We start from the raw sequence: 19330 nt of genomic DNA, 5'->3' as shown, positions 1-19330 counted from the left end.
GTCACGGTTCAGAAAGCGATTGAGTGAGAACGACGCGACACGGATAGTGTTTTGTAAGCCTTGTATTATTACGTTCACGGTTGATTCGTAGCGGTAGGGACAATATGGGCAAACGATTCGACGGCGAATAATTTTACGACATAGCAATTACGATAATACAAAACATAGATAATTGCGAGCCGCGATTTCTTGAAACTTTCTCGTCTCCGCTGTTAATATTTGATTACGACACAGTTAGGCAAACAAGCGATTTATTTTGAGCAACAAGTGACCTATTTTATCTACGTGAATAAAGATGGCAAAATGAAATTTCGAGTCTCGAAGAAAATATGTTGTGAAAGTATCACGGAGATGCAATCATAGTTTCGGCGGGTCTACGACCGGGATCACCCGGATATTTCTTGTTCAGCAATTTTGTCCATACTAGGATTCCCGTATCGGTCGCACGAGCGATATTACGAAAAAAAAGAAAAAAAGAATGTATATTCAGAAAAATAACTGATAAAAATAGAATGTTTTCCGACATCCCGACATCCCCATCGCGTGCAAATGAATTTCTTGCGTTACTATACCTTTTAACGCGAATTTTGTCAGATTATTAAAATGCAAATAATTAATAAATAAATTTACTTCACGCACACTAGTGTAGACGTTCGAATAAAAAATATATAGGCAGATAAATCGATATTAATTAGGAAAAATATGATTCTTTGCGAAAATTAAAATATCGTGAAATGAAGAGATAACGCCGTAAGTGAAAAGAATTAAAAAGAATCGCGTAAGCTGTCGGATCTTCGGTGCCACGCACCGTGTTCGTAATTTTTCTTTTTCATGGGCTATATTATTATTGTAAATGCAGCTCTGCCGTGTCTTTATCGATGCGGCGTGATCGCGATTGTTCTCTTCATCGGCCACACTCGCGCGGCCTTCGATTTTTCTTTCGGCGGGCGTGTATTATCCTTCCTTTTTTCGCTCCGTCGCGAATAAAATACCGTTGATACTACTTACAAAGTAAGTAATGGCCTGCCTTATAAATGAATACCTTCGGCGCGGGCAAAAGTCGCCGCTCGCGCCGAGAGGTACCGAGGAAATTAATGTGTATTTCGTCGAAGACGGTTATACCGGAGATTAATACGCGAGGAAAGGATTAAATTATGTTTTAAGCGGCGTGCGACTAATTTGCATAACGCTTAATAATTTTACGTAGCTGTTCTCCACCTTAACATTTGATGTCATTCTCAATCTCTTCGTCTCACGACCGTTTCGGTAATAATATATAATTAAACTTCGTAGAGAGCTACGTAATTTGCGCCATTAAAGCATTTGAATATTTCGCGCGCGCCCTCGTTTGCGCGCTTAGGAGCGTCGTAATTAATTTTACAATCTGAGCAAATGTTCGATATTTCGCGATATTAATCCGGGACAACAATATGTGACGTTTCACCGCGTCGCGTGGGCTCCGGTAACGAAAAACGGGGACGAATATAAAATCCTACATTCACCGGGTAAAATACATTGACTTCAATAGAGTGTATAGATTTTAATTGTCCCGCAGTTTAATTTATTTTTCTACATATTGATACACAAAAGAGAGATACCGCGCGTGAAATACGCGGACTCCTCGGCTTTGCAATTTGCGGTAATTCTATCGCGCGCGATTTGTCCGTGATCGATCACTGGAGCGATCACGCGGGGGCATCATTCATAGAAATATTATTCATAGGCCATCTTCGTCGAAATTCAGAGATCACCGTTGCGAGACAATGCGCGTAACAAGCGCGGACAATGCGCCGCTTAATAATTGTCGGCGCTTGTTATTGATGCGCGGTGCCGGACCTCGAAAACCGCGATGTCGGGTGATTTTTCATTCGCGTCTCTCCCCCCCTTGAATAAGGACGAGCTCTCCTCGCGTGTCCTCCGCTACTTTCATCGAAGCCTTTCACAATAGCCGATAGATTGAAGCCGACAAGACCGAGTCCGTATTAATTGATTGTCGACGTCGCGCGATTTCGACACACATCACAGACGAAGTGCCAATCTATCTATCATTTATCGTAATCCTTTTTTCTCATTTTCTTTTTCTTTTTTTCCCGGAGCGTGAAAGTAACGAGTAACAGTTCTCGCGCGAGTTTAACGAAATTCTGTACCTATAACATTCGACATGACAATAACGCCCGGCGAATAATGCAACGCGAAGAATGGGACGACGTGTTCCGAATGAACTCAACTGTCAGATCAGAAACATAGTTCGAATATTATAAAGTTAAGAAGTGCGAAAGTTGGAACGTTTTCGCAAGTTGAGGATTTATAAATTTTCCAACTACCGAGTTTGAGATACGAACGTTTAAACTTATACGAACGTGGATTCGCGATTCCGAAGCGTTCAAAGAATTTGCGAGTGCGTGTGACCAAATGCAAAGATGTACATTCTATTGCAAAAGATTAGAAAGACTCGGGAAAGATTAAAGAGGAAAAAAGATTTTAAAAAATGGAGCGTAGGCCGGAAAATTATCTTTAATCCGTACTTGCTCATGAATTTAATTTACTTCGTAAGCATCTAGAAATAATTATCGCGATAGATTCGACGCAATTACATACCTGATGACGTATTTCCGAATCTAGAAATTAAAAATCTATTCCGACTAGTTCGAGTACCGTAAGATTTAAACGCGGCGTATAGTTAAGGCGAGAAATATATTTTGAAATAATTCCTCGCGAGCCTATTGTGCAAGGGAGACCCCGATCGACGTAGGGGGGAAAAGGAAGGGAGAAAAAGATGAAGAAGACGAAGCGGAATAAAAAGAGGAGGATAAGAGGAGAGCGTGACGAGAAGCACGAGGGGTCTCGCATACGGTCGCGTGAGATAGCCGCATCATTCCTTGGCAGACAATTAATTACTGACATTATGTTTTAGAATGCTTACTTGCGCCGGCTACCAACCACCGATCTGTAGATTTGTAGCCGAGCTCGGTACGCTCTATCCTCCGATGCATTCGCTCGCACGCACGCGTGCATGCGCCCGCCGTCGCAGCGGGACGACGCGTTGCCCGTTTTCCGTATCTCCACTCGCACCCTCTCCCCTCGTTTCTCAAAAATAACAATCAATCACTCCTAATAATATACAGTAGATCGCTAAGCCCCGACGGAATGTAAATGAGACGACCGATCAAACGTAACTTCGCTTCATCATACGCAATACAGGAAGCAGAAATAATAAATTTGTAGCGACACGCGTGAAACGTGTGCTTTAAAGTTGCGCGATTTTTCTCTTTCACCCACGCGTGCTTTGTGATAATAAAAATACGTATTCAGCAATTTTTCTAACGATACGTAATGACCTATAAAACTTTATTATGTTATCGACATGTAGAACGTGTGTAACATATGTTATGTGGACGTTATCGTAGAATGTAGCGACTTATACATTTTTTTTTCTTTCTTTTTTTTTTCGATTTTCTCGAATTAAACTTTCGAAATTCCAGTGACACTCGGGACAAAAGAAATTTTTCTGGGTCAAGGAAACGAGTTGAAAAGTCCTTTTAACGCGAGACGGTGCGGCGAGTTGGTCGATTAAACGACGGAATTGTAATTAAGATTGATGACGCGAAACGCGCGGTGATTAGAATTATTGATGGGTCCGACGGGTGTTATTAATGACTTACGTGGAATTTTAATTCCCAGCTTAATTTGGTAATTATGGTAATTAATTGATACCGTTTTGAATGACGGTTGATGCTGCAGATGGTACTTCGATGATCAATAATACGTAATAAGAGAGATCATAATTCCTTATGGATCACTGACATTCATTATCTCGTAATACTTGAACGCACTATATATTAATTCTTTTTAGAAATTATTTATAATGACTTACAAATACTCTTAGGACAATAGCTCTTTATTTCACGAATTTTTTTGTTAAATATCTTTTTTTTTTCTAACTGTATAATACAAAATTAAATAATAATTACGTAATAATTTAGTCAAGTTTTAAATTTATTGTACGCAAATAAAAAGAGAGAAAGGAAAATTCACGACACGCGCGATTCCTACGACGTAAGAATTTTCGTCTCATTAATTATGCAGCCAAAAATCGCTAAGTCAAAACGCACTCGCGCGTCTTGAGGCGAACGTTAGTTGGTCGTTGCGATATTTCAAGCCGGGCCATTGTGCAATTTGATAATCATTTTGCCGTCGAAGTCGCCTGCTCATTAGCATATTTAATTATGAATATTTAAGATTTTTGGCGCAGCGGGACGGCGGTCCTCGGTCCGAAAAGAGGGAGGGAAGGGGTTATGCTCGACGTATTAAAATAAAGCCCGCGTGGTGCGCGAGGGGCCTCGTCGTAAATTTCACCAGACACACGAGGACTGGTTGTTGCTCCGATCATGCAGCGAGAGACGCGAGCAAAAAAAGAGATCGGGAGGTAGACAGGCGTGTACGATACGTATTGCAACTAGCCTTGTGTGCATCGTGAGGCTGCATCTCCCACGTTTCTTCCGAATTCGATTTGATCCGTTTGTCAAGAACGTTTCGTTGTTGGGACGTTACATTCAAAACGGGTGGGTATTTCTTAGCAAAAGTAAAAATAAAAATAAAAAAAATAAAAAGCCTTCGAGACTCGTCAAAAGATCCCTTCAATTTGTAGTAAAAGATTTAACACGTAAATAACAAAGCGTTGTCATCTTCGGTCCGAAATGGATTTTGATTTAAGGGATTTACTCCCATCTCGCGTCAAATGGCCTAATTTAACGTAAATTCCGCTTGAAATCGACTGGAAAATTAGATTCGGCAAGAAGTGCGTCGCGATAAAAAGGAAAAAAAAATTCGATTACTCATAGATCACTTGTCAGGTGTTGTACAGAGTGTTTATTGCTTGTTACGTGTGAATGGGTGTACCTGGAACTCGCAATTTCGCGGTGCCGCCCGGCCGCTGAGGATTTGTTAAGAAATCGAGCTGCGTATTCAGGCGTACCTTTTCCCGGACCGTTTACGCGTTTCGTGCGTGGCCCTTTGTTGCGCGATGCTGCACAAAGAGTGTTTTTTTCTCGCCGACGAGCATTGTTACCTCGCGCGTTGGCATTAGCGGAAGGAGACAAGCAACGCGCGGGGCTCGGCCTTTTCTGCTCAGCGCGGATTCTCGGGGTCCGTTGTTCCTCTTACGGGTTCCCCTCCACCCTTCTCCCACCGTTTCGCGACCCACGCATTATAATAGCGGCACTTTCCAAGACGCGCGAGGGATGAATACGGCGTCGTACAGTGGGCCTTAACACCTGCAGCCCATTATAATGAGAGAACCCCGAACGCCTTTCTTTTCCTTTTATTTTATTTTATTTTATTTTTTTTAGATAATACGTAATGGACCCTAATAATTAGTCGGTGGAGTGTATAAACCTAATGCCCGCGAAAGGCTCGAAATCATTTACATGACCAGCCAGTTGTGTTCCCTTCTGTTCTATTTAATTGCCCGCCACTCTTCGCGCTCCCTCGACGTCCGTCCTCCTCCCGATTATTTTCAATCGTTCTTGACCACAGCTATTATCGCATCTGGTGATTGAGTAATAATAAGAATTAAGAGAGAAATTAAAATAAATTTGTGGTATGTTCTACAAGTCGTGAAATACAGTCCGAAGTTTTTGTAACAGAAAAATATCGCGCTACGAAATTTCCAAATGCACACTCTTTATTTTTTTTTTTTTTTTTTTTTTTTTTTTTTACTCGCCTAATTATTATCAGGTTAGTAATTAACAGACAGAAATGTTTTAAAAGCTTTTCAATCCGTAACGAATGACTCTTTGAGAAAGTTTGGGTAAATTAATTTTATTGTACCGCGAGAAATACTGGCGTTGATAATTTTTTAAACGACATTAAGCAGTCCATAAAATCCACTAAGTTGTGAAGTAAACATATTTGCGCTGATAGCGATCGCGCAATATTTATTAATACGGCGGGCAATAAAATGGTCCGCGGTGGGCGAGCGATTAACAGTCGGGAAGATACTCTGATTAAAGAACCCTATCATCTTTGTGTCACAGTCCGAGATATTAGGGCTAAGGACGAACGGAGCGCGATGGCGTTTGCGAAACGACGGAAAATAAAAAGCTCTTGCGCGATTTTAACGGGCCCCGCAGTCCTTTATTTCGCGGACCGCTCGGGCTGCGAGGTCCCCGCCTTGCTCCTTGGGTGCGAGCCTCGAGTGGGCCCCAAAATGAGAGGCCGCTTTTTACTGCAATTACGGCAGAATTACGTCCTCGAAATATGCCGCCGCGGGGCGCCGACTTAGTACGGCAGTTAAATAAATATCACCATAGGCGCCCTATTCGTTTCTTCGGGGGAGGCCGCGGGTGAGAACATGCCTTTTCCCGCCCTTCCGAGCTCGATCTTCAGGCTAAGGTCCACTCGCGTTAAAAACTCATTCTCGCGTGACGTTAAGTACCGTTTGCAGAAACAACTAGTTATGGAGCTAACATTGATTTAGAAAGGCTACTTATTCAAATGCGAGATGTCGTTCGTTCTGCTAGTTCTTCGACTGCGTGTAATTAATAAATGTGAAAAATACGCGCTTGTAAGTCCACGTAGCTTTCGCAGAATTTATTCATCGCTCGCATTAATCAAAAACCTTGCGATTCGTGCTACGCTCTTTGTGACGCCGACGTAACGAGTCTGCCGGCGACTCGGACGACCATTTTAATAATGCGTGGGCATGCCACGGGCAAAATGACCATAACGGAAGACACGAATTACATGATGTAAACGCGCCACCTACAGCGAGACGGTCGGATTGAATTTAATACTAATTAAAAGTAATAAATATATCGACGGGCGAATCGTCTCTCGGCCGCGCCGCGAGCGGCGCGGCGTGCCGGTCCTATTCTGTGGAGTTTCGGCGTTCCTTTCTTTCGTTGCGCTGGTCCCGTACGCCGAATTAAGTCGGACGGTATCTTTTTCTGGCTTTGGCACGAGAGAAATGCAATTAAAGGCCGGTCATCGGAAAGGGGACCACCTCGCGTCCGTCTGAATTATGACAGCGCGGAAATGTTTGTGGCCGGGCGGACGGAGAGGCTGCCAACGCTCTATACACAGTGTCGCGTACAGTATTTTAATAGCGTATCGTGGCCCTCCTCTCCATCTTTGAATAAGTAAGCCGTTATAAAAACGCAGGCAAAAATATTATTTTTTAAATTTCTTTGGACGCTGATAACGATTGAGGGCAGTAAACGCGAGAGCAGCAACGCCGTACCTGGCGTCGGTCAATTACGGAAAGTATCACCGTTCCCCAAAGCCACCGCCGCCGACGCCGCATTATAAAAATGAGATGCATCTACGGCGTGATGCACATTCTTGCACGCCGGTAGCGCGGTACCTTTTTCTTCTCGCTCCCACGTGACTAATTTATTAGGTGCATACCGCCGTCAGAAATTCACTGCACCGTGGGACGGGGACGCCAGCGCTGCATTCTGGGTTGCAATTCAGACGCGAGCTACTTCCTCGTTTTAAATTGTAACCTTGGCGTATCTGTTCTGATAATCGGTCAATTACAGCGCAATTTCGTTATTCTCACGAAATTTCCTCGCACCTCGCGGACATATATTCGCTTCGCGTTAAAGAGAAACGGTGAGGGATTTATCGCGACGTTCGATGCCGGAAGCGTAGCCGGTAATGCCGGAAGATAAGTATAATTATACGGTTCGTGTAATTAAAGTTGTCCGAAGGTGACTTATTATTTAAATCCCGTTAGGAATTGTACTACCCAAATTTTAATTATTTCTGAAAGCTAAAAATTGATAACATGATATGAACTGATATTACGTATTATACAAAAATACCGAATAAATAAAGTTATTCAAAAATATAATTATTACTACAAGGAAAAAATATATATATATTTTTTTATTTTTATGATGTACTTTATTTTACTTGCACCGTTAACAGTTTAATAATAATGCATTGAATTAATTTTACTTTTGTATCTATACTTGTAAAATATTCATTTATTTCTCATTTAAATTGAAAGAAAAGAAAGAAAAAAAAAAGATATTAATTTCACGATACTATCGTTGTCAGAATCAGCCATCAACAGAAGCGCGCGCTAATTGTCACATTAAATTCTACATTTTAAGATCTAATCCAATGACACTGCCCCAGTGGGACATAATCATGGTCACTCCCTGGAGATTCTTAATAATCCTCGCGTAAAAAATAATTTATTACCGAAGATCGCGCACGAAGGCGCTCCTGCCAAAGTCGAACCTCGTCGAGAATTTAACTCGCGTTTTATTTCAGGCCGGGCTTAGCTGAGTAGTGATACGTATTCATATCGTGAAAGAAACATTTGTCTGCCGTTTATTTATGCGTCTATTAAAACGTCTTAGAATTGCTTAGAGCCGCAGCCGCGCGAAAGCCGGCTTTATGATCGACTTGCTCCGAAACTTTTTTTAAAAAGAAACCACGCATTGCGAGCACGACGCCAAAAAGTATCTTTATATCCTTTACGAAACTAATTTTATCACGAAAAGAATTTTGTTCGAAAATCGGTCCCTCTAACAAAGTCTTCTGGTTCAGGAATTCAGGCAAAATTAAATTATTTTTTACTTATATTCTATCGTGAAAAATTAATTTATTGTATGCGAGCTCACTTCTTCTGTAAAAAAAAAAAAGAAATGCGATACCGCACATCGCGGCCAGATGCGCGAAATTTTCTTAATTAAGAGATAACATCGATTGTTCTCCGAATTCCGAGGCGTCACTTTCATCCGATTCCGAGATGTCACATTTTAAAAGCGAGCTCGTGTGCAGTAATTGTAAAGACGAGGTACGACCGACAGTCGTAACCCTACACTGAAACTCCATTATTAATTTAGCCAATCATAACGCAACGTCGGGCGGCGCGCGCGGCAAGTTATCGGATTAAAGAGAGTACGGTTTGCTGTAAATTTGAAGTAGCCCTCACCGCGTTCTTTTTTTCGACGGCCACGGCGAGACGTGATACACGTGACTTAAATCAGACTTAAGTCCCTATCGTAGGATAAATACTTCTCGCGCTTTCTCCGAAGAATGCAAAGCCAGCCCGTTACCTCTCTTTCTCCCGTAATCTCTTTTTAGGAATATGGAATTGTTTAATCTTCAAATATATATATTTGATTTCGGCTCTATCGAGAAATCCGTGTGAAGCGTTATTTCAACAGCGTAACGCATGATCTATTGTCGCGATAAAGATTTTTTCGGTGCATTCACGTCGATACTTAAAAAAAAAGAAAAAATTTTTTTAATCCAGAAACCATCGGGTTTTAAATTCGAAACGTTTCCACGTTCTTTCATATAATATCGGTAATATAAAATCATGCGGTGTAGCAGCGAAACAATTATTGAGCAATAAATAATCCGCGACGGGATCACGCGGCCGCGAACGTCGCTGCGGTTTATCTATTTGCATAGGAGGTTTTATGGCTTTCCAACTTAGCCGGCATTACTCGCCACGCGGCCCGCCAAATCCCGTAACATTGTAAAAATTAAGCACAAAAGCGTGAGCTCATACGCGCGGAGGTGGCAGCAAAAAGGCGGCGGCTCTCGCACCTACATTGCCGAGGGCTTAAATCTGATTTAAGTCACATACCGTGTCGCGATGTTTCTGCTGAAGAAAAAGGGGGAAGAAAGAAACGACGGGGATCCCTCCCGTGAGCTACCTTAAATTTACATCAAACTATACGCGCTTTAATCCGGGGAATGCGGCCCCGCTCGAACGCACGCTCCGTCCGCGCGAGAGAGCCTATAACGTATCTCGCCTTTTAATCTTATTACCGCACGGAAGAGACACGTCGGAGGGAAGAGTATTATTTTCGCCCTCGCCAATTTATCACCTTTCGCGAGCTATCAGCGTGCCGGATTTCGTAACGCGAGTTTTCATGTACGAAATTATTTTATTTTATTTTATACATTTATTTATGAATTATTATACATTTCGTTATCGATTAAAGTATTCAATGCTCTAAATTGTATATCGCGTGAACGTAGATAGATTCAGTTTTTTTAAAATTTTGTAATGGGCGATCGCTCCGTCGGCTTTATGAAATTTTTAGACGCGACGCGCCTTTTATTCGCGCGAATACTTGCACACTCGTTCCGCGGTATCGTTGAGCTCAATATCGCGGCGAGACGGGATTCTTCTCTGATCCGCACCTATATATGGCGACGTGTATCTCGAAACAGCAACAGCAAGACGTCACAGACTTAAGCCTAAAGTCCGCGCAAAAGGATCGTAAAACAAGGGGAGGTCCTATTTAATAAGATTACCGCGGTCCCAAAGAGATTGTGTTGCCCGATTCATCGAGTATCGGATAACGCGAGCTTCCTAAGGGTGGAAAAGAGATAAACGGGGGGGTTGTATCTCCGTTAAGCAACGAAACGCCCTCGTTGGCCACCGAATTTTTCAGCATTTCTGAAAGTTACGTCGCGATTAACTTCCACCAGAGATTCCGCTCTTCTTCACCGTAAAGAAATTTCGTCGCCTTACGGACGAGATTTTGAGCTTCACGATAAAAACGTCTTTATAAGCAATGTAAAAAAAATTATTAAAAAAAAAATACATACACTTTGCGCGAAGAGAATAAGAGCATGCTCGTTCGTTAACAAATAACTTTTCTCGCGAAATAGCAAATTTATCACTAAAATCTTTTTTAACAAAATTAAAAATAAATTAATTCGCATCACGGTAGTTTCTTCGCGTAATTAAAAGACAGGCACCCTGCGAAGTTTATTTGAAGGCTCGCTTAAAGCCTTCGCGGCGTAATGTACGAAAGGCATGTTGCGCAATGCGATTCTGCATTCAAATATGATGAGATCAGAGACGGACGCGGGTAGGCGCGACGGAGAAAAGGCGTGATAGGGAGAGAGATAAGTAGAGGAAGGAAGCCAGAGAGAGGTTCTCTCGGTGCGGAGCCCAAACCGCTCTATCGCGGGAGCTTAACTGACTGGTTTCGGTCAACAGGTTTGACACGGCGGGCCCGCCGTAAGGATAAAGATGATTCTCGCGGACAAAAACGACAGCGGCCGCCTGCCGCTTGCGACGTCGTTGCGGCCGCAACCTTGTTGCAAGCGGCAGAGAATGCGGCCTTTTTTGCTGCCGGGTCCCGGGGCCCGGGCAGTCGTCGAAGACGTTAATGGACACGTTGGGCCGCGCCGGGCGGACAGCAACATTTCCGGGCAATGTTTTATCACTTAAGGCTCGATCCGTCCGGGTCTTCACGCTTTAACTGCGCCGAGATCGATAACAACGTCGGATATCGATGTGAAACCTTGTTGCGAGCGGTTGCTCCGGGCTCGGGCTCTTCCTCGTTTTTACTTTTGTTTTTTGTCCCTTCTGTCTTTCCCTCTCTATCTCTCTTCTTCGTCTCCTTCTTTGCTACGCACCCGCAACCAGAGTGGATGTTAATGGACGTGTGCGCGATAACAAGCGGGGCCGCGCGACTTAACGCCGTCGAGTGAGTACGGGTGCAATTTGTTGGATCTGCGATCGGCTTTCGGTCCGATGTCGTCGAAACGTCTTCATAGGGGAAGAAACGAACGAGCCTCACGACTCGTTTCCTTCTTTAATGGCCCGATCGATATTACCGCGAAAAAAAAATAAAAAAAAATAAAAAAAGAAAAAATAACCGTCGAGCGCAAGCAGTACATTATACGGAACGTATCGCACTCCGGTAGAAATTGCTCTTGACATCCCGCTGTTGTGCAGTACCAAAAACAAACGATACGCGAAAATTGCATTACAGACAAAGCACTGAGCTCGAATGATTACATATGTACGTAAATTTAATCAGAAAATCACGATAGCGAAAGAATTCAGCCCGCCGAAGTTGAATAGCGTCGCGCCTCGTCTCTCTCTCTCTCGGCTTCTGTCTAATAGTCGTATGCAAAGTGTCGAGGTAGAATCTCGGTCGAAACCATCGCCGGGTTGCATCTAGTCCATCAGCGGCCTTAATCCCATCCGTTACACTTGAGAACTCGGGAAGGTCCTTCCACCTCAGCCCTATTCCCATGGCGCTGCAGATGGGAGGAAGTGGTCCACGGAGTCGCGTCGCTTCTCAATCCGTTTACACCAGGGGATTCTTATCCCGGATTAATCGGTCGTTTGCGACGCTCCCGCGACAGGTACGACAAGCTTAATGCGTCCGGGTTTGTACCGGCGCGTTGCAGCGACGTGTCATCCAGTTGCATTTTGTCCCATCTCGCTTGCCTTCCGTCTCGACCGTTACCAAGCGCGGTGCCCGCGAAATATAAGTAAAAGCGCGAGGTACCGCGATGCGAGATCGCCACCGGGCGATAAAAAACATTGGCCAAAAACTGCACCTCGTTTCGGCGCAATGGCCATTAACGGCCCCACGACGATTGGCGGGATCTGCGGAGATGCATCGCCCCAACTACGCGACCGTTGCGCGCCGTTACACGGCGAGATCGCTCGCGAACGATAGCGCGAAAATGCACTGTATTCCGCGCGCTTGACGGATCTCATTAGCGACGGGGTAATGGGGAACAATGTAAACAATCCGAGGATTGTCCACAGGTAAACTGCGGACGACGAGGATTTAGTGGGTAAACGGAAGTCCGACGGCTATCTATCTCCCGTCTCTGCGGTCGAGCGGCAGCTGCATTCAAACGGCTTATTGGCCCTTTGTGACGTAATACTGTTATAGACGAGTTAATAGTTGACACTTGGAGTTTCACGTTTTTTAAGAAATATCGAGGAACATTTTTTGAGACTCGCGTTAAATTTCGAGAAAGAATTATTGTCGTATTTATTCATAGTTACGGGAATAAAAAAATAAAAAAAAAAATCGTAATTATTCTATAATAATCGTATGTCACAAACTTTATCGTAAATCACATTAACAACTTGTATTTATGAAATGTAAAATTTGAAGTCATAAATCATAATATGCGTATATCCTTTTTCGATTTACATATTCTACATGAATAAATTGTTAACTTTGCGGTATTAAAGGCGAGGTGTTACAATTATTTCGTTTGTGTAAAGATAAAAAGATATAAGTATATAAAACTCTAATTAATTTTATACGATAATAAAGTCTCATACGTTACACAGAATAATATTAGTTGTGTGCGCATTGCAAATAAAAAAAAAAGATTGCATATTTTATGCGAAGCATATCATACGTAGAAAATGTAACGCTTGAAATTATGAGAGACACGAGGAAAGCTTTTATACAACAGATACGTTTACGTGTGGCAGGTAATGGCGCGAATCAGAACACAGCACGTGATTATTATTTTTCGCGCGTAATCATCGGTCGCATCATCGTCCGCTTTTACTAGCGAACGCTTTGAAATCTGGATTGAAATACGAGAAGAAGTAGAAATATTTTCTTGTTCCCTACGACCGTGCGGGATAATTAAATCGCGAAATTGCGCGTCCCATTATATTTTGACGTTGGCCATACCTTTTTACTGCAAATTATCTTTTCGCGTTACCATTGCACGTAAAAACATACTAGTCGCGACAAAATAAGATTCGTCATATGAGATCGGTGTGAAAAAAAAAGGAAAAAAAATTTGTCCAAAGAGATGAAATAAGGTTTGAATATAAATCGAAAATGCATATTTTTAATTCGCAAAAATCTGTGAAAGAAACGCGAACTGTCCTCCAATTTTGTTGCACAAATTCTAATTTAAAGATACATACATAAAATATTGGGCATACTTTTTTTATTCTATTTTATTTTTCTCTATTTTTAATCAACTTATCAAAATTTTCGGCAATCTATTTAGTCAGCGATCTCATTATTTTTACGCGATGAGACTTTCAAAGCGCGAAAAAGGCCGGGAGAGAGTCTCGCATGTAGCACGTAGTGCATCTATTTGAACGGAGGAAACGCGCGGGGGGAGTGAGGTGGAATGAAGGGGATGGGGGAAATGAAGGGAGCGAACGACCTTAAATACGTCGTATTCACCGCGCGTTGATGAACCGTTGCAGCGGGCCGTGCAACCCGCGTGTACGCGCCACGTACGTGTGAATCACGCGGAATGAAAATTTATCATACGGTATTTATCACCGTAGACGCGATAGTCGGTTTGAATTACGTTTGACACGGCTTCGCGCGAGACGCGCGCGATTTTCCGCACGGTCGGCGATTTATGCGGCCGCCAAAAGAGTCGCGCCGCCGATGATCAAAGACGTGTATTAAGATCGACAGCTCCGCTCTCGGCGCCGAGACGTCGACAGGGATGAAGGGTTACTAATGCTAGCCACGCTCGCCGTTTTTACGTCGAGCAATTGTGAAACGCGCGTACGAAATGCGTGTCTACATTGTTACGAGTTTTCCCTGCGCGCCCGCCTTTCTCGTCGCGACAACGTAAAAAAGTTTCGGGCTGCATATAAAAGGTTAATCGGATTTCCAAAGAACCGAGACTCATTGTCAGCTACGAATCAATTAGCGCGTATTAAAGATAACGAGAGGATCGAAATAATTTAGAATCTTATAAACAGAATGTCTTGAAAATATCTGCTGAAATTTAAAATATTTTAAAGTATTAAACGATCTGAACTCCTTCGTATTAAGTTTCCCCGAGTCTTAGATCTTTCCTATAATTATGTAGTCTTAGCTCAACTGGCCTTCGTTCGTTTAATAGATTCCATCTCCTACATAGATATTGTTACAAAGTTTCCTACGACTGGGAAAATTAATTTGAAAGTTCGGTTTTCAAAGCGATTTTCAAACGCTTTAAGCGAGAGCGCGAGGAGGGATCACAATAAATTGCATTCGCGTATATTGATAATTAAATAGTTGAACGATTATTGCTGGAAGTAACTCGAGTAAGCGAAGACAATAATTTCCGTCCTCTGTCTTTTCCGTCTATACAATTCTTTTCGAGCTCGTGTTATTGGGGGAAAATTCGCAGGACGAAGCGTCGAAAGTTCGTCTTCCCTTCGGCGACGTTCCCGTCATTCCTTTTTACGCGAGTAGGGCGCTTTCTGAAATAAATCTCATCTCGGAGCGTTGCGTGGGCGATGCGACGCGTTGGTTGCTTCAATTCCTTCCGACGACGTTAGCGTGGAAGGCCGAGGTGGGGGCCCGTGTCGTCTGAAGCTATCGATCATCGATACCGAATTCAATTACCTTATTGTGTCTCCAGAGATGCACGCGTGTGTGTCTTACTTGCGAGAGGTTACAGCGGTTCCCTGCTAACGGCCGGACCATATCCCCCGGTCGCTTCCATTAAACAAAAGCCCGCCTCTAGGAGATTTCTCGCTGGCAATCTGAATTTCTATCCGAATAGCGAACTTGATTTCCGCCGATAGAAAACGCGTCGCGTATCCCCGGCGCATTTCACGTTAATGAGCGATTGTAACGAGAGAAACGAAAGGACAAGGGGAGATTGTCTCGTTTGAGATCTCATCGTCCACCGTCTATACAAAGATTATTCGTCATGCTAGGGGAGAATTACCGCGAGATTTAATCGCGTAATACCGCAAGCGCGGGTATGCGTGCGCAACGATCTCAGGCTGCGTTGAATGGACCTCAAACCTTGGTATGTTCATCTAGATATGCATGCTCCACGACGGCGGATTGCTTGTTAATCGGGCCACGATTACAGGCGAGCTCGGCATAACTCGTTGTCGCTGGATAAGAAAGTTTTCCCTTGATTAAGACGACTTCGCGACGAAGTAGACCTTGACTAAAATTATATTAATGTTAGAATTAGTAGTGCACGAGACGATACTAGAGTAGACATACCGCCATGAATATGAACGTTACAGTAGAAACGTGACCGAGTATTCACATTGAACAAGAAATATATTTTAAAATTTATTATCAATTGTTGCATGTCGTCTATGTTTATACAAGTTACGTGTGAGTAAAAAATTCGCACCGTAAAAAAAAAAAAAGCGAAACTTATCAAATAAATATTTTACTGCTTTACTTATATTTATAAGTTAAACTCATTTAATTAATTAGAAATTCGCAATCGCTGTCAACGATATAATTTTAAGCATCGGGGTCAATGTCCTTTAAACTCGTATAATATTTTGGTAATGAAATTTAGTGAAATTAATGTTAAACAATAATATGATTTAGTCTTGTTTCTAATATTCAATAAATCTAAATGTAACCATTAGTCGCTTTTGACATATATCTAAAATTATCATAATATCCTATTCTGTTACATACGCGAATTATTTCAATTACTCCCGTTTACATTGTCTCACAATTATTCTGCCATTTACTTCACAAAATATCATGTCGCGATATCATTGTTGTTATATCATCCTATTGTCAGAGTAGTTAATTAGTTCATAATTAACATAGCTCTAAACATTCGTGTTGACTGAATACGGTCGGTGGACAAAACGCGACGGTCGATATGAATTTTCTCTGGTTACGCTTGGCCCTCTCAAGTCGCGCTGGGCTGCGTCTTTTGCAACGACGTGTAACGCGAGCAAGGGAATCGTCGTCGTACGCGAAGGAACCTTAGACACCCGGCGAACCGCACCGACCACGGCTCTGCTCATTTCGCGTACAGATCATATACCGTGCCCGTAGACGGCTAGTTGTACTCCGTAGACACACTCGGGATTCCCAGATCGCTATCTGCGGATCGTCGGCGTACAATCGTGCGCGCGTGCACTAGCGCACCGCATCACCGGAATTGCATTGCAGCCGCGTTCTCCGAGTGCGAGCGCACCAACTTGCGACCGGTGATAAAGCCTCGTGGCGACGATGCAGGCACGCAGAACAATCCAACGCTGATAAGAAAAGCTATTGAAACATTTTTATCACGATAATATCCTATTGAGGCGCACACGTTTGATTTGGAAATAAAAAAAAAAAAAAATATAAAAAAAAAAAAGCAGAGACTCCGCGAATAAAGCGCCGTAGGAGAATGCGTTCAAGACGTGACTCTGCGAAAAAAAAAAGAAAAAAAAATCTTGTATCCAGGCAGAATGCATTTAATATAAACAATAGAATTAAAATCCTATTACAATTCTACGAGCTGTAATCTTTTTGGGTTTCATTCCGCTGCGCGTATCTCGCACCGAGACGCCCGAACTCACTTTCGCGTCGTCGCGATTAACGCGGAACGAAACGGAGGATTAAATGTTTAATTAACCTGCGATCGACCGAGCTAATGAAAGACCTCGGTATTTACCGAGGGTTGTCTGTCCCGTGGTAAGAACAAACCGCGCGCGGCCGGCGCGATAAACAATGACTGTAGCAAACTCTTATGAAAATTGTGAGGTGCGACATGCCGCAAAAAATCCCATCAACCTCGATGATCGTGCCGCTTCTATACATACATGTCGATTTATCTGTTTCCCTCTCTCTCTCCCTCTCTCTCTCGTTCTCTCTCGCTCTTCTCCGCTTTTACTTTTACTCTTCTACTCGCGTTTTATCTCTCTCACGAGTGATAATCGCACCGGCGCTATTCGTGCCGAGTCGCATCGTCATGCCGGTAACGCCGATGTACCACTTTGTAACAGATCGCTGATTGTATCCTGACTCATTGCGCCGTATTGCTATAGCATTTGCATTATACGGGGTGTTCAGGAAATTAACTATCGTTTCGTTACCAATATAACGTTTAAACAATAGGGAAAATAAAGAGTTAACCGATTAATTGTCGATGCTATTTGTTACATTTTTATTTAACGTAAAAATATAGACTATGTCGAAGAATATTATTATTACTCAAAATGTATTCCTGAGAATCTGAACAAGTAGGTAGAGTTTGACTTTTAGGAGAGGACTTCTTTTATGGGAAAAATGATTTTTCTGTATATTATTAAAAATTGTAAAAAATTATATTACGCACCGTTAATAATTAAATCGCGATTAAATTATAAATAAAATACACGTATGTCAAATACGTTAAAACATTAAACGTAGTTGGCGCTTTACAAATATCGTGCATACGCTAACTTTACGTAAACGACAATTTGCCCGGGGCAATGTTTAATCGACACGTATTTTAATTCTATCGGTTTCGAGCACGCTAAATCGCCACTTACATTAGCCGGCAGAATGGGCGATTACCTTCATCACCCGTTCGACCCTTTAAACTAGCCTCGCTCGATTAGCAGCAACTTTCGACGGAGTTGCGTTCAATTAATCCGCTCCAATTTTCACACGAATCCGTCGAAATCTCGCCTAGACATTTCGCCAATTCGCTATTACACAGTATGCCGAACGAACGATAATTGATTGCATAATAAATCAGTTTAATCCACAGTATAATATGTTCGGCAAAGTCAATGAATAAAATAATAAACGCGAAACGCCGATATGTCGATTTCTAATAAATGCCACAAAATTGAAAATATTTTTTTCGTTTAAAGAAATTAATTTATATATATAAAAAAAAAAAAAAAAATCTAACTTGATATTTTTTACATGACGTAATAATTGATCAAGTTTTGTCATAGGCAAAATAAATTGTTCCGCGTCTTCGGGAAATAGCTTGTAATAATATTTTTAGGTTAACAAGTTTAAAGTGTAATACTTTACGCTAATGGAAGACCGTTCTAACTTCCCGCGATCACATAAACTATTTATCATAGATTGCGCAACAGAAGCATAATAGTCCCGGGTAAATCTAGCAGCGATTTTCTCAACGTTGCTTAATTAACTCTAACCATAGTTTAATTGGTTTCATGTTTTCCTCCAGATAGTAGCATTGATTATAACGGGCGAAGAAAATATTTTATAAGGAGATGTTCTTACGGGGTTAGAGTTCACCGGCGATAGTTTGCGCGAAACCAGTCTCTAAACGAGAATTTTACACCAATTAATAATCCTGCTAATTTAATTTAAAATAACACAAATTATATTTTTTTTTTCCCAATAAAACGTTTCCTCCGAGAAAATTATGAGAGCTTGAAAAACACATTGCGGCCGCGGAAGGAGGTTAATAATCGAATTATTCACTTGGAGGCATTCTGATGTTAACAGCTTTATTCTCACGGCTTTGTGATACTTTCCACTCGAATCGCCTACGAGACCGAAAGCGAGATGGAACTTCTTTAATTGCTCCAATCAGCCGGCCGCTTATTTCCATGATTGCACTCGCGATTACACGTGGCATGGGATCGATGAGTTACGACGCCGCGGTAATTGCTTCTCACGTCGATGGCCCGGAGTGAACCCTCGGTGTCGTTTTCGCGGACGTACAAGACTCGACCTTCGCTCTTTTTCTCTCGTTAAATAAGCCCGTGGACGCGTAGCGCGATCGAGGGACGCCGGCCGATTCCCAGGGGATTTATCGAATTTGTGGCGATAAGAGGAGCAACCGGTTCGCCGACTCGCGGCCGGCTCGGCCGGTG

General features: G+C 42.5%; 1 long non-coding RNA gene across 1 annotated transcript in view; it reads left to right on the top strand.

The window, feature by feature from the left end:
* Positions 1 to 19330, top strand: part of LOC139101221 (uncharacterized) — a 198938-nt gene that overhangs the window by 162706 nt on the left and 16902 nt on the right. The gene's annotated exons all lie outside the window — the stretch shown is intronic.

This window comes from Cardiocondyla obscurior, linkage group LG03, assembly GCF_019399895.1.
Source record: "Cardiocondyla obscurior isolate alpha-2009 linkage group LG03, Cobs3.1, whole genome shotgun sequence".
Lineage (NCBI taxonomy): Eukaryota > Metazoa > Arthropoda > Insecta > Hymenoptera > Formicidae > Cardiocondyla > Cardiocondyla obscurior.
The sequence above is the reverse complement of the archived record's forward strand: the minus strand, read 5'-3'. Positions and strand labels throughout refer to the sequence as shown.